Raw genomic sequence first — 13361 nt, 5'->3', positions numbered from 1 at the left:
CGCATTCATTAGGTAAAATTACTCTTGGTTTCTGTGTAAGGTTACTGCTGAGTTCATGCTTTGTTGGTAATAACTCTTTTGCCCTTTAAATCTCTACATTTGCCAGGTTGCCCCCATCTATAGAACAACCTGGAAAATTCTAGTGTGGGTTTTGATATGGAAATATTTTTACTTTGTTACTTAGAAAACAGCATATGATCCAATTTAAATATTCGGGGATCAGGAAGAAAGTGATGTGTTATATACAATGCCACTACTCTTACTTTGCAAAAATAAGGTTCTTTATCAAACTCTGACTGAAATATGGGAAGCTTCTAAACTCCTTTGTGAGATGGTACATATTGTTTTCCCTGTTCTTATTTGTCCATATGATGATACTGATTTAAAGCAGAAATAATGGAAAGAACTCGTGAATTTCTTAAAACCATACATAGCTAGGATGTATTCTTAGTGATATTTAAGAAAGGTTTTGATAAAGGAAGCCGCTGAATGAACTTAATGTTTATCATAGTGACAGACTTTTTCATCTTTTAGTCAAGAAGGTATTTCTTAGTTGATAGTGATAATCCTTGTTTGTCTAAAATTGATTACAATAGCTGATAAAGGGCTGAACCTCTTCTTTACAAGTAGAGATGCTAAAGATAATACATCATAACATGTTAGAGCTGAAAGGAGCTTTAGATCATCTAACCATTTCCTTCATGTACAGAGGGGGAAATGCAGGGCCTAAAGTTCATGTACTTGGCCCATGGTTGTTGATAGTGGCTAGTTCAGAACTAGATCTTTTAGTCTAATGATACTAAGTCCAATGGCTTCTCCTGAGTCAATTTTTCAAGGCAAAAGAAGAGTTCTCTGAATACAACAGTAATTTTCTGGTCCTGTATTAGAGGAACTATTGTACCAAAATCTTGTGTTTGTGTCTGATTCCTCTATGCTTTATAGGTATCTATCACTGCTCTCTAATAAACCTGATGCCCTCAGTATTTCACCACTATCCCATATTAAAATAAATTATTCATTTAAGATATAATTCAAGAAACTTTAAGAATTAAGAGGAATAAGCAACCTACCATGCTGAATTGTAGCATACCTTGCTTAGCACTTTATAAATGTTACCTCATTTGATCTTCACAATAGCCCTATGTAATAGGGACAATTATCCTCATTTTATGATTGAAGAAACTGACTAAATGTGTGAGGCTGGATTTGAATTTAGGTCTTCCTGACTCCAAGTGCAATGCTTAATAAAGATGACCTATCTCGTGAATTAACATTTTATCAGATTTTACAGTAAATGCCTAGGCAGCCTTCCCCAATATTTATAATTCTTTTCGGGGGTGTTAGTGAGGGGGGCAGAATCATCACCTTAAAAGATCTTTTCACTAGATCCTTACTCTTTTTTTTTTTTTTTAAATTTTTAAAATTTTAATAGTTTTTATTTGCCAGATATATGCATGGGTAATTTTACATCATTGACAGTTGCCAAACCTTTTGTTCTAATTTTTCCCCTCTCCCCCCCCCAGATGGCAGGTTGACCAATACATGTTAAATGTTGATCCTTACTCTGTTATAATTTAAGGAGAATTGCCGGGAATCCTCCCGATGGAAGAACTAGTTAATGGAGCAACTGGGCTTGGAGCAAGATAGATATGAATTCAAATGAAATCTCAGACACTTACTTGTGATCCTCAACAAGTAACTCATTTAGCTTCTTTCCTTCTCTGATTCTCCATCTATAAAATGAAGAGGGCAATAGCATCTGATGATGTGTCAAAGCCTGGATTTCTGAATCAGACCCTAACCCTGACTCTATTATGCCTAATTATCTCTAATGCAGTTTACATGCAAACTTAGTTCTTTCTGTTTATAACCATTCCTAAATTGCTGCTTATAATAAATGTGGTCTGTGGAAAATATAAAATTGTATATCTCAGGACAATAGCAGAATAAGGTCAGCATTTATATTGCATCTATTAAAGGAAAAATTATTGATCTCATTTTGAAACATAAAAGAGAAGGGTAAAGTTAACATTACTGTTATGTGGCTGAACACCTCACACTCATAAAATTTCTAACCAATGCTATCGGTCCCCTCCCCCAATTACAATGCTCAAGAAGGCTTAGTCAGAGATGGGTAACTTGAGCTCCCTGCATGTTTCTGAACTGGGAAAATCTTACAGTTTTTCAGTTATAAGCCTTGAACAATACAAGCAAATAGCCCTATTTTCAACTTTCCATCTTTAGTAAATACAGCTAAAGGAATTCAGAGATTGATCTGCATTTAGGTGGAATTGTTTGTACTCTAGCCATATCTATTTATTTCTCTAAACTGAGAACAGTGACAACTGAAAAGCAGTACAGAGACATGCATATTTAAATTAACTTTGTAACACTTTATCATTGCTTACGTGGCAAAAACAATAATACACAAATATTTGAGTGTATGTATATATCTATGTGATGCAGTTTTTTCAGGTGCCATTCTTACATTGAGCATTTATTTGGGGATGAAACCATTGAAATGTATTGACTAGAACTTTTGCTATTTGTCTCTTCAAGTTAGCACATCATAGTTGTACCATAATCATCAGGGGTATAGAAAAGTGAATTCCTTAAGAAAACTAAAACAGAAAAAGTTCCAAATCATTTGTGCATATAAGAGATTTTTTTTTCTGAAAATGGGAACAAATTTTCTACATGTATGTAGGTAGTCACATAAATTATGATACTTATTTAGTATTTTACTACCCTTCTACTAAGGAAGCTTGCTTATTATGTTTAATCCTCCTTGCTTAAATTTCAGTTCCAAGTACTTAATGATGAGATTCCATGTACAAATTATCCAATCTATATGCATTTTTTTAAAATGATATAAACAATGGTAATGCATTTAATTTATTTCAGATTATCTGAAACATTTTTTAGTATAGCAGCCAATATTAATAGTATATATAACATTTATGTACATAATCTGCTCCATCGCTAGCAAGAGGCTTAAAATCTAAGATCTCTGAAGGCTGTATATTTTATAATCAATCATTTGGAACTTTTTGGTTTTTTAGAATTCTGTTTTCATACATGGATACATATTAATTTTCCTTTAGAAATTGTATTAGTTCTATGGTTAAACAGAATATGGCCTTTGAAAAACGCAATTTTTAAAATATGTGTTTCTAAATACATACATACATATATACCCATGGGCACTTTGGTAGTCATTCTGGAATGTTCCTTCTTCACTTAACATCAGTTCATAAAACGTTCCTTCATGTTTCTCTGAATTCTACATATTTATTTCTTGCTGTGCAATTTTATTAGTTTGGTTAGCTACACCCCAATTGATAGGCACCTACTTTGATTCTAGCTTTTTTGTTATTTAAAAAAAAAATACTGCTACAAATATTTGGGTATTCATGAGGCCTTTCTTTCTACCATTAATCTTTGTTGTCAGGCTTAGGTATGAAATTTTTGGGTCAACATAAGAATTTTAGTGATTTGTCCATAATTCCTTAGTTCCTATAGTATTGATTTCTAATTTTTATCATCTTTGCCCATTTCCTGGGTATGAAATGAAATCTCAAAGTTATTTTAATTTGTATTTCTCTTACTTTTAGTTGTTTGGGTTTGTTTTGTTTTGTTTTGTTTTGTTTTTTCCCCCAATGTGGTCATCAGACAAGATTCCTAGATTATATAAGTGGCAAGTATCCATTTTTATTCTTGAATCCAGAGAGGCCAGTTGGCCATTGCTACTATTACTAACTCTGGAAAAGTCCTTAGGGCCCTATTGGTTAGAAGTTAGAGTAGAAGTAACAAACTATTGAATATTTTATAGCTTCAAATCAAAAAATATTTGTCTCTTGAGTCAAGTTATATGTACATGGGCCACTGATGGACATTAAGGGAATATAAAGATGAGGGACTCAAGGAACTTATAGTGGTTGAAAAGATTTTCATGAATGATTACTTATTTATACTGAAGCATCTCTGATATAATTGAGGCAGATACTTCCACTATCAAAGATTGTATCTACTTCTCTTTAAATCATTTCTTTATATAAAGAAAAGATCTAGTGGGCAATCTTCTGGGAACAAAATTGACATTTTAATAGTTAAACTGGAAACTAAGTGGCTGCCCATCTGTTGGAGGAAGGCTGAAAAAGTTATGGTATATGGATATTATTATTCTATAAGAAATGATCAGGAGGATGATTTCAGAGAGGCCATGGGAGACTTACAAGAACTGATGCCAAGTCAAGTGAATAGAACCAAGAGAATATTGTACACAGCAACAAGAAGAATCTACAATGGCTGGTGGACCATTGTGGCTCTTTTCAACAGTGAGGTAATTCAGGACAATTCCAATGGTCTTGTGGTAAAGAGAGCCATCTGCACTCAGAGAGAGGCCTGTGGGCATGTAGTGTGGATCACAACATGGCATTTTCACCTTTTTAATTGTTGTTTGCTTGTGTTTTTTTTTTTTTGTTTTTTTTTTTTTTGATCTGATTTTTCATGTACACTATGATAATTGGGGAAATATGTATAGAAGAGTTGTACATGTTTAATATGTTGGGTTAGTTGCCATTTAGGTGGTGAGGAAGAGAAGGAAAAAAAATTGAGACACAAGGTTTTGCAAAGGTGAATGTTGAAAATTATCTGTGCATATATTTTGAAAATAAACAGTTTTAATTAAAAAAATATATAGTTAAACACATACATTGGCAGTAGTGTCCACAAAATGAGAAGTCATTAATTACATCGAAAATAACTTAGGATGCAGATCACTTTGGCTTTCTAACATTATGCTCGAGTTAAACAAACCTCTGAAAATTCTAAGCTTTCTCCTATAAAATCTTTTACTCTGACAGAGGTAGACTACCTTGGTTGTCTTCAATCATGTTCATTAAAGTCTTCTCTTATTGAAAGGAAGATAGAATCCCTTGTTAACCCTACTTTTAGCAGCAAGCAGCTTTCTTTTTCTGACTCTGCTTCCTTAAGAAATAAGATTCCATCTGTGCTCCTGTAGGTGGACTCATAAAGCCTGCTTTCTTATGTATCTATTTACATCAGCATGATTGTCTATTTTAAGAATGTGAATTCTATAGGACAAAGACATTTCTTTTGTTTCCTGTCATATAGATCATAATATCACTCGGATAAGGACTATTAAATAGGCTAATGGGTTGTTAAGCTTATTTCATTTCATTTATTTTATTTTTATATATATATTTTGCTGAGGAAGTTGGGGTTAAGTGACTTGCCCAGGGCCATACAGCTAGAAAGTGTTAAATGTCTGAGACCAGATTTGAACTCAGGTCCTCCTGAATCCAGGGCTAGTGCTCTATCCCCTGGGCCATCTAGCTGCCCCTAATTTCATTTATTTTAAAAGAAAATTTTCATGGAAATCAGTGTAAGTTCTATTTCTTGGCAAATTTCAACCTGAATCTATACCAGGAAAAACAAAACAAATGAACAAGAAAACCAGTCAATTGAACTTAATCTTTTTCTTCTGTGATTTTATCAATGTGGCACCCCTTTTACTGGTTTAAACCGAAAGATTTATTTTTTAATAAAACTTTTTTTATTTTCATGTCATATGGATAGATAATTTTCAACATTCACTCTTGTGGAAAGAAGGTTGGCACCTTGATCATGTCCCTGTCTCAGCCTTCCTTTTTTTTTTTTTTTTTTTTTCCTGAGGCTAAGGTTAAGTGACTTGCCCAGAGTCACACAGCTAGGAAGTGTTAAGTGTCTGAGATCATATTTGAACTCAGGTCCTCCTGAATTCAGGGCTGGTGCTCTATCCACTGCGCCACCTAGCTGCCCCAACATTCACTCTTGTAAAATCTTGTGTTCCAAACTTTTTCCCTCCTTTCTCCTACCACTCCGCTAGATGGCAAGTAATCCAATATATGTTAAATATGTGCAATTCTTTTATATGTATTTCTATAATTATCATGGTGCACAAGAAAAATCAGATCAAAAAGAAAAAGAAATTAGAAAGAAAACAAAATGCAAGCAAACAGCAACAAAAAAAGTGAAAATATCAAGTTGTGATCCACACTCTCCCCATAGTCCTCTCGCTGGCGTAGATGGCTCTCTCTATCACAAGTCTATTGGATTTGGCCTGAATCACTTCATTATGAAAAAGAGCTATGTCCATCTGAATTGATCATTGTATAATCTTGTCACTGTGTACAATGTTCTCTTGGCTTTAATCACTTCACTAAGCATCATCAGTTCATGTAAATCTCTCCAGGACTCTCTGAAATCATCCTCCTAATCATTTTTTATAAAACTAATATTCCATAACATTCATATACCATAACTTATTTAGCCATTCTCCAATTGATGGGCAGCCACTCAGTTTCCAGTTTCTTGCTACACAAAAAGGGTTGCCACAAACATTTTTGCACACATGGGTCCTTTTTTATTATTTCGTTGTGGTATAGATGCAGTAGAGACACTGCTGAATCAAAGATAAAGCTAAAGATGAATCCTATTCTCAACATTTATCCATTCCCTCCCATAAATTCTCAGCAAGAGAGCCATCCCACATGCTAAAGTCTTTTCTTTAGAACTGGGGTAGGGAATGTCCAGGTGAGTGAAATCATTCGGTCTGATGATGACAACTTCCCACTGCTTAAGTTCTTTAAGTTCATAATTTTGTATGGTGTAAATATCCAAATGACCCTTGGCAAAAAAAAAAAAAAAAAAGTTCCCTGCCTCTAGTATAGATCTCTTGATATCGCATAAATATCTAATAGTTTACCTGAGTGGCTAGCGTTTTTTTCGGGTATCACATCAATAATGTTATCCTTTGCATTGCTTTTCCTGGCTAGTTCTTGAGTGTAAATGTATTGTCTTCAGAAATTTTATTTTCCTTGACATGCAATTCTAGGAGATTATTGAAGACCATTCATGTTTTTTTGTTTTGTTTTATTTTGTTTTTTAATTTTATTTATAAATTTTTTGACAGTATATATGCATGAGTAATTTTTTTTTATATAACATTATCCCTTGTATTCATTTTTCCAAATTATCCCCTCCCTCCCCTAGATGACAGGCAATCCCATACATTTTACATGTGTTACAATATAACCTAGTACAATATATGTGTGTAAATCCCATTTTCTTGTTGCATGTTAAGTATTAGATTCCGAAGGTGTAAGTGACCTAGGTAGAAAGACAGTAGTGCTAACAATTTACATTCACTTCCCAGTGTTCCTTCTCTGGGTGTAGTTGTTTCTGTCCATCATTGATCAACTGGAAGTGAGTTGGATCTTCTTTATGTTGAAGATATCCACTTCCATCAGAATACATCTTCATACAACATTGAAGTGTACAACGATCTTCTGGTTCTGCTTATTTCACTCAGCATCAGTTGATGTAAGTCTCTCCAAGCCTCTCTGTATTCGTCCTGCTGGTCATTTCTTACAGAGCAATAATATTCCATAACCTTCATATACCTTAATTTACCCAACCATTCTCCAATTGATGGACATCCATTCATCTTCCAGTTTCTAGCCACTACGAAAAGAGCTGCCACAAACATTTTGGCACATACAGGTCCCTTTCCCCTCCTCAGTATTTCTTTGGGATATAAGCCCAATAGCAGCAATGCTGGATCAAAGGGTATGCACAGTTTGATAACTTTTTGGGGCATAGTTCCAAATTGCTCTCCAGAATGGTTGGTTTCTTTCACAACTCCACCAACAATGTATTAGTGTCCCAGTTCATCATTATTTGTTCCTGTCATCCTAGCCAATCTGACAGGTGTGTAGTGGTATCTCAGAGTTGTCTTAATTTGCATTTCTCTGATCAGTAGTGATTTGGAACATTCTTTCATATGAGTGGATATAATTTCAATTTCATCATCTGAGAATTAAGATCACTCACTCATGTTTAAAAAGATGGGATTTTGTTTCAAGGAGAAGCTTAGAATTATTAATAATGGGGGCAGCTGGGTGGCGCAGTAGATAGAGCACCAGCTCTGAAGTCAAAAGGACCTGAGTTCAAATATGGGGCCTCAGATACTTAATACCTCCTAGCTGTGTGACCCTGGGCAAGTCACTTAACTCCAGTTGCCTCAGCCAAAAAAAAAAAAAAAAAAAAAAGTTATCAATAATAAACAACATGTGTTTTAAAGTTTCAAAGTACTTGAACATATTTGATCATTAAAAGCATTGGACAGTTTCCTAAAGACAATTAAGCCTTCAGGTATAAGACTAATTCATTGTCCATTTGCAGTGTTATATATGCTATTGAACCAGCCTTAAGGAATATCCATTCAGTTTCATATCAGAGTCTACAATGGAAATTCTTCATTCACTTGGTCCTTCCTATGTGGATAGTTTGGCTAAACTTTTGAGCGATAATGGATCTAACTTTAAAAATACAGCAGTGTTTCAGTGTTTGTTCCATCAGTACAGTAACATCTCAAAGAAATATAGAGGACCTCACCATCTATAGGAAATAATGCTGTGATGGCAGATATATCTCGCAAATAATTTGCCTACCAATTTTATGGCTTCTTTGTGAACATTAATCAGAGGGTATTCATACAGTCACCTCTTTTGTTATATCTTCACAAGTCTTGTATGATTTAGATATGCATGGGAGATACCTTATCTAAAGAGAATCTTTAAAGTGACAATTTGTTTTGCTGAATCAGATTTTTAATAATAAAAATAATAAGTACAATGGAATTTAATATTTTTAGTTTGTATGACTGTGAAAATGTATTCAGCTGTAGAATATCATTTGCAAAAACCTGCCTGCTTTCTTTTCATACCTTTATCAAGGATGCCCTTGGTCCATCTGTAGTTTAGGTACATCATAAAGATTTTGTAGAGATGACAAAGTAGCATATATGCTGGTATTTTTGGATATTTTTATAGTTACTATTTTTAGTGCGTCTTCTGGATTTTTGTCACACTGCTTTCTCTTGGTTCTTCTCATATCTCAGAAATTATTCCCAGATCTATATACCTAGCCATTGTCTCTCTTTTGAACTCTAATCAGTCTCATATTACAGATCACTTAAATATTTTGTATTGTCTGTAGGTATTTCAAGAGCTATTTATCTCCAAAACAATATTCATTATCTTTCTTCCTAAACCTCATCTCTTCCCCTATCTTTGCTGTTTTGTCAAGGATGCCACCAGTCCTCCCATCACCTTAATTTATAAGCATAGTTATCCTTGATTCTTCATTGTCTATCCCCTTTTCTCTATTCAGATAGTTAACACCCTAATTTACTCTTATCATCTCTCCACTTGATTATTACAATCATCTCTCTATTTGTTTTCCTGGTTCAAATCTCTTCCTCCCTAAATCCATCCCTCACATCTTCTAAAATGACATTTCTAAAGTATAGATTTGATACTGTCACATTCCTACTCAATAAATTCCAGTGGCTCCTTGTTACATGTAGGATACAATTCAAGTTTCTCTGTTATTTAAACTTTTCACAACCTTTTTAGGTTGAGATTCTATCTATTTGGACTTATTATGCTTTATTCCTATTCACAAACACTGGTCTAGCCAAAGTGATCTGTTTATCATTCCCCATTCCAAGTCTTGTTTCTGTGTTTTAGGAGAGCACTTTTCTCATCTTCTCATCTCCTCTCAGAATTCCTAGTTTTCCTTCAAATCTGTACTCAAATGCCAGGGACTACTTGAGATATTTCCTGATCCCCTCAAATATAGTGTTCTCAGTCCAGAAATTACCTTCAATGTTCATTTTGAAGGACTTTTATTTTGTCCTTCCAGTCTTTCCTAATAGTATGTGAGCACTTCAATTGAAGAAACTGTTGGATTTTTGTTTTTCCATCCTAGCACTTTAGACTTGGGCAATTAATAAATTTCTATGGGTTGATTGATAATTTTTCTCTAGTGTTTTGTATCTTTATCTCTCAGATACTTTGAGATAAGATGTGACCATATTTCTTTAAAGTGTATTATTTTCAGCATAGACTTCCTCTGCATAGACTTTTTTTCTTCTCCGGTTTTTCTTCTCATTTTTATTTTTTTTAGTGGCACTTTGTGGACTTTGATGTTCTTCTGTTCTAGCTCTATTGTCATCAATGGACAGGAGATCCCATCTCCCCCCCCAAAAAAAAGGCAACAAAAAATAATTATGTTATAGAAATGTTGACAAGAGAGTGGTGGATTAGAGGCATTGTCTAATCTAATAATTCAGCTATGATATTCCTTGGAATTTTCATTTTTGGGTCTCTTTATGGAGGTGATGGGTGGATTCTTTCAATGGGTATTTTAGTCCCTGATTATTTAGATAACTAGATATCTTAAGATATTATCTAGGCCCTTTTTTTCATCATGGTTTTCAAGTAATACAATAATTCTTAGATTGTCTTTCCTGGATCTATTTTCCATGTCAGCTGTTTTTCCAATGAGTTTTTACAATCTCTTCTATTTTTTCATTTTTTTAGTTTGGTTTGACTGATTCTTAATGTCTCATTGAGTCATTTACTTCCAATTAGTCAGTTCTAATTTTTAGTGAATTACTTTCTTCAGCTCCTTTTGCATTAGCCAATTGAATTTTTAAATGAATTGTTTTGTTTATTGGGCTTTTCCCCTATTTCCTCAATTTATTTTTTAGGAAGTTGTTCTCTTTTTTCATTTCACCAATTCTGTTTTTCAAGGAGTTTTCTTCAGATAATTTCTGGATTTCCTTTTCTTAACTCCTGCAAAGCTCTCATTTCCCCCCCTTCCCAATTTTCGTCTCTTTTTTAAGATCCTTTTTGAATTCTTCCAAGAGAGCCTTTTGAATTAGAGTCCAACTCATATCACTGTTTGAGGCTTCTTCTGGAGACTTTTGCATTTTAGTTCTCAGGGTTCTCAGATCTGTTCTTCCCTGTCTCCATAATAGCTATCTATGATCAGCGGTCTTTTTGCTTTTTTGCTTATTTTTAAAGAGTAAGGTTCTGTTTTTAGGGCAAAAAGGGAATTGTCCCAGGCTTCCTCTATAGGCAACAGGAGCTTCACACTGCCCTGGGGCTGTGGTTGAAGATGGGCATGGCCAAGTCCCACTGGTTATGCTGGGGATTGGGAGCTCACTATTTGTCTTCTGTAGTTGCCTGGTATATCTCACAGCTAGTCTGCTGATCCTTGGCTTCTAAACCAGAACAGAGTATCCAACACTGCTGTATTTTGGCTAAAACCCTCCTAGTAATTTCCCAGGCATATGGAGGCCTCTCCTGTGCGGGGTTGATTCCCCTCCACTTTCACCCCTCATCCTGGCCCAATTGAAACTTTCCTGAAATTCTTTCAAAATATCTTCTGTTGGAAATTTGTTGCATTCCAAATAATTGTGGATTCTGTCACATTCAAAACCCAGCTTGATCTAGTTTTGATCTGAGGGAAGCCAGGAAGAGCTCAGGCAAGAACCTGTTTACTCTCTACCACTTTGATTCTGTTCATCAAAAAATAAACTTTCAAAGAAAAATGATAATTGAACTCAAGTCCAACAAGAATTCCTGGAAAAGAATTAAAGAAATTGATAAAGAGTGTTAGATGAAAAGTTGGGAATAGGAGAATGATGCAAGAAAATTAGGAAAAAAGAATTTAACAGCTTGGCAAAAGAGGCTCAGAAAATACTGAAGAAGATAATATCTTTTTTAAAAAATTGACCTATTGCTGAAAGAGGCCCAAAAATTCACTGAAGAAAAGAACTCCTTAAAAAACAGAATGGCGAAAGGGAAAGAGGCAGCTAGATCTTGAAGTAGAGAGAGCATTAGTTCTGGAGTCAAGAAGGACCTATGTACAAATTTGGCTTTAGATACGTAAAACTTAATAGCTGTGTGATGTCAGTTAAATCACTTAATTCTAACTGCCTTGAAACAAAACAAAAACTAAAAAACCCCAGCATTGGCCATGTGAAAAATGAGGTACAAAATCTCACTGAAAGTAATAATTCTTTAAAAATTAGAATTGGAAAAGAGAACTATGGAGAATAAATGCAAATCGAAGTATGATATTTCAATCTGTTTTTGTTTGCTTTTTCATTCTTGTGGTTTTTTTTCCTCTTTTGATCTAATTTTTTCTTGCACAACATGACAAATATGGAAATATGTTTAAAATGATTGTAATTGTATAACTGTTATCAGGTTGCTTGCTGTCTTGGGGAAGAGGAAGGTTAGAGAGAGAGGGAGAAAAAATTCAGAACACAAAATCTTATAAAAATGAACATTGAAAACTATCTTTACATGTATTTTGGAAAAATTAAATTGTCTTGAGAAAAGGGGGAGACTAGAAAGGGGAAAAAATAAAATTGGTTAACTGGAAGCTAAGAATCATCATCCTTGGATCCAACAATACCACTAGTAAGTCTGATCCCAAAGAAATCAAAGAAAAAAAAAAGACTTCTATGCACAAATATTTCTAGTTCTTTTGTGGTGGCAAAGAATAAGAAATTAAGGTGATGCTCATCTTTTGGGGAATAGTTCAACATGATGTGGCATGTGATTGCGATGGAATATTATTGAGCTATGGGAAATGATGAGAGGGATGGCTTCAGAAAAATAAAGCAAGACCTATGAACTGATGCAAGGTTAATAAATTAGAAGTGAGAGATCATTGTACACAGTAACAGCAATGTTATAATCATGATCAACTGTGAAAGATTTGGCAACTCTCGTTAATACAGTGATCCAAGACAGTTCCAAAGGACTCAGGACGAAAAAATGCTATCCACCTCTGGAGAGAAAACTAATGAACTCTTGAGTGTAAATTGAAATATAATTTCCTCACTTTGTTATTTTTTTTGTAACATGACTTATGTGGAAATATATTTTGCATGATTTCACATGTGTAATTGATATCATATTTGCCTGACTACTTAAGTGTGTGGTAGAATGGGATAGGAAAGAGAGAATTTGCAACTTAGGATTTAAAAAGAGAAGAATGCTAAATAAATAAATAAACAAACAAATAAATAAATTTTAGAATTTTTTAATGAAATGTCAACAGCTTTTTTTTGGGGGGGGGTGTCATTCAATTACATACTTGAATGCCCTTGAGATGAATTACTGTAGGGTCTCTCCCCAACCTTTAAATAAATTTCTTTACCTTTTTCTTCTTGGAGTTTTATGAAATTTATAATTTTTTGCCAAACTCTACTATGAGAGTTTACAAATGAATTTTATGTTAAACCAGTTGTTGCCCATGTCTGCCATCTCCATCCACTAGCAAGCTGAAGTGTTTGCTGGTCAAGATCTAAACTTTTTCAATCTTATAGTGCCAGTTCATTTTCAAATTAAACTTCTTGGAATGTGTTAATAATCTTTGTTGGTGCTTAGTATCCATTTCCCAATTTTTAGCACCAACACCTTTTTTATAGA

General features: G+C 34.2%; 1 protein-coding gene across 24 annotated transcripts in view; it reads left to right on the top strand.

The window, feature by feature from the left end:
* Window positions 1-13361, top strand: part of MAPK8IP3 (mitogen-activated protein kinase 8 interacting protein 3) — an 89240-nt gene that overhangs the window by 1245 nt on the left and 74634 nt on the right. The gene's annotated exons all lie outside the window — the stretch shown is intronic.

Source organism: Sminthopsis crassicaudata, chromosome 1 (assembly GCF_048593235.1).
Source record: "Sminthopsis crassicaudata isolate SCR6 chromosome 1, ASM4859323v1, whole genome shotgun sequence".
NCBI classification, from domain to species: domain Eukaryota; kingdom Metazoa; phylum Chordata; class Mammalia; order Dasyuromorphia; family Dasyuridae; genus Sminthopsis; species Sminthopsis crassicaudata.
This window is presented reverse-complemented; position numbering and strand designations above follow the sequence as displayed.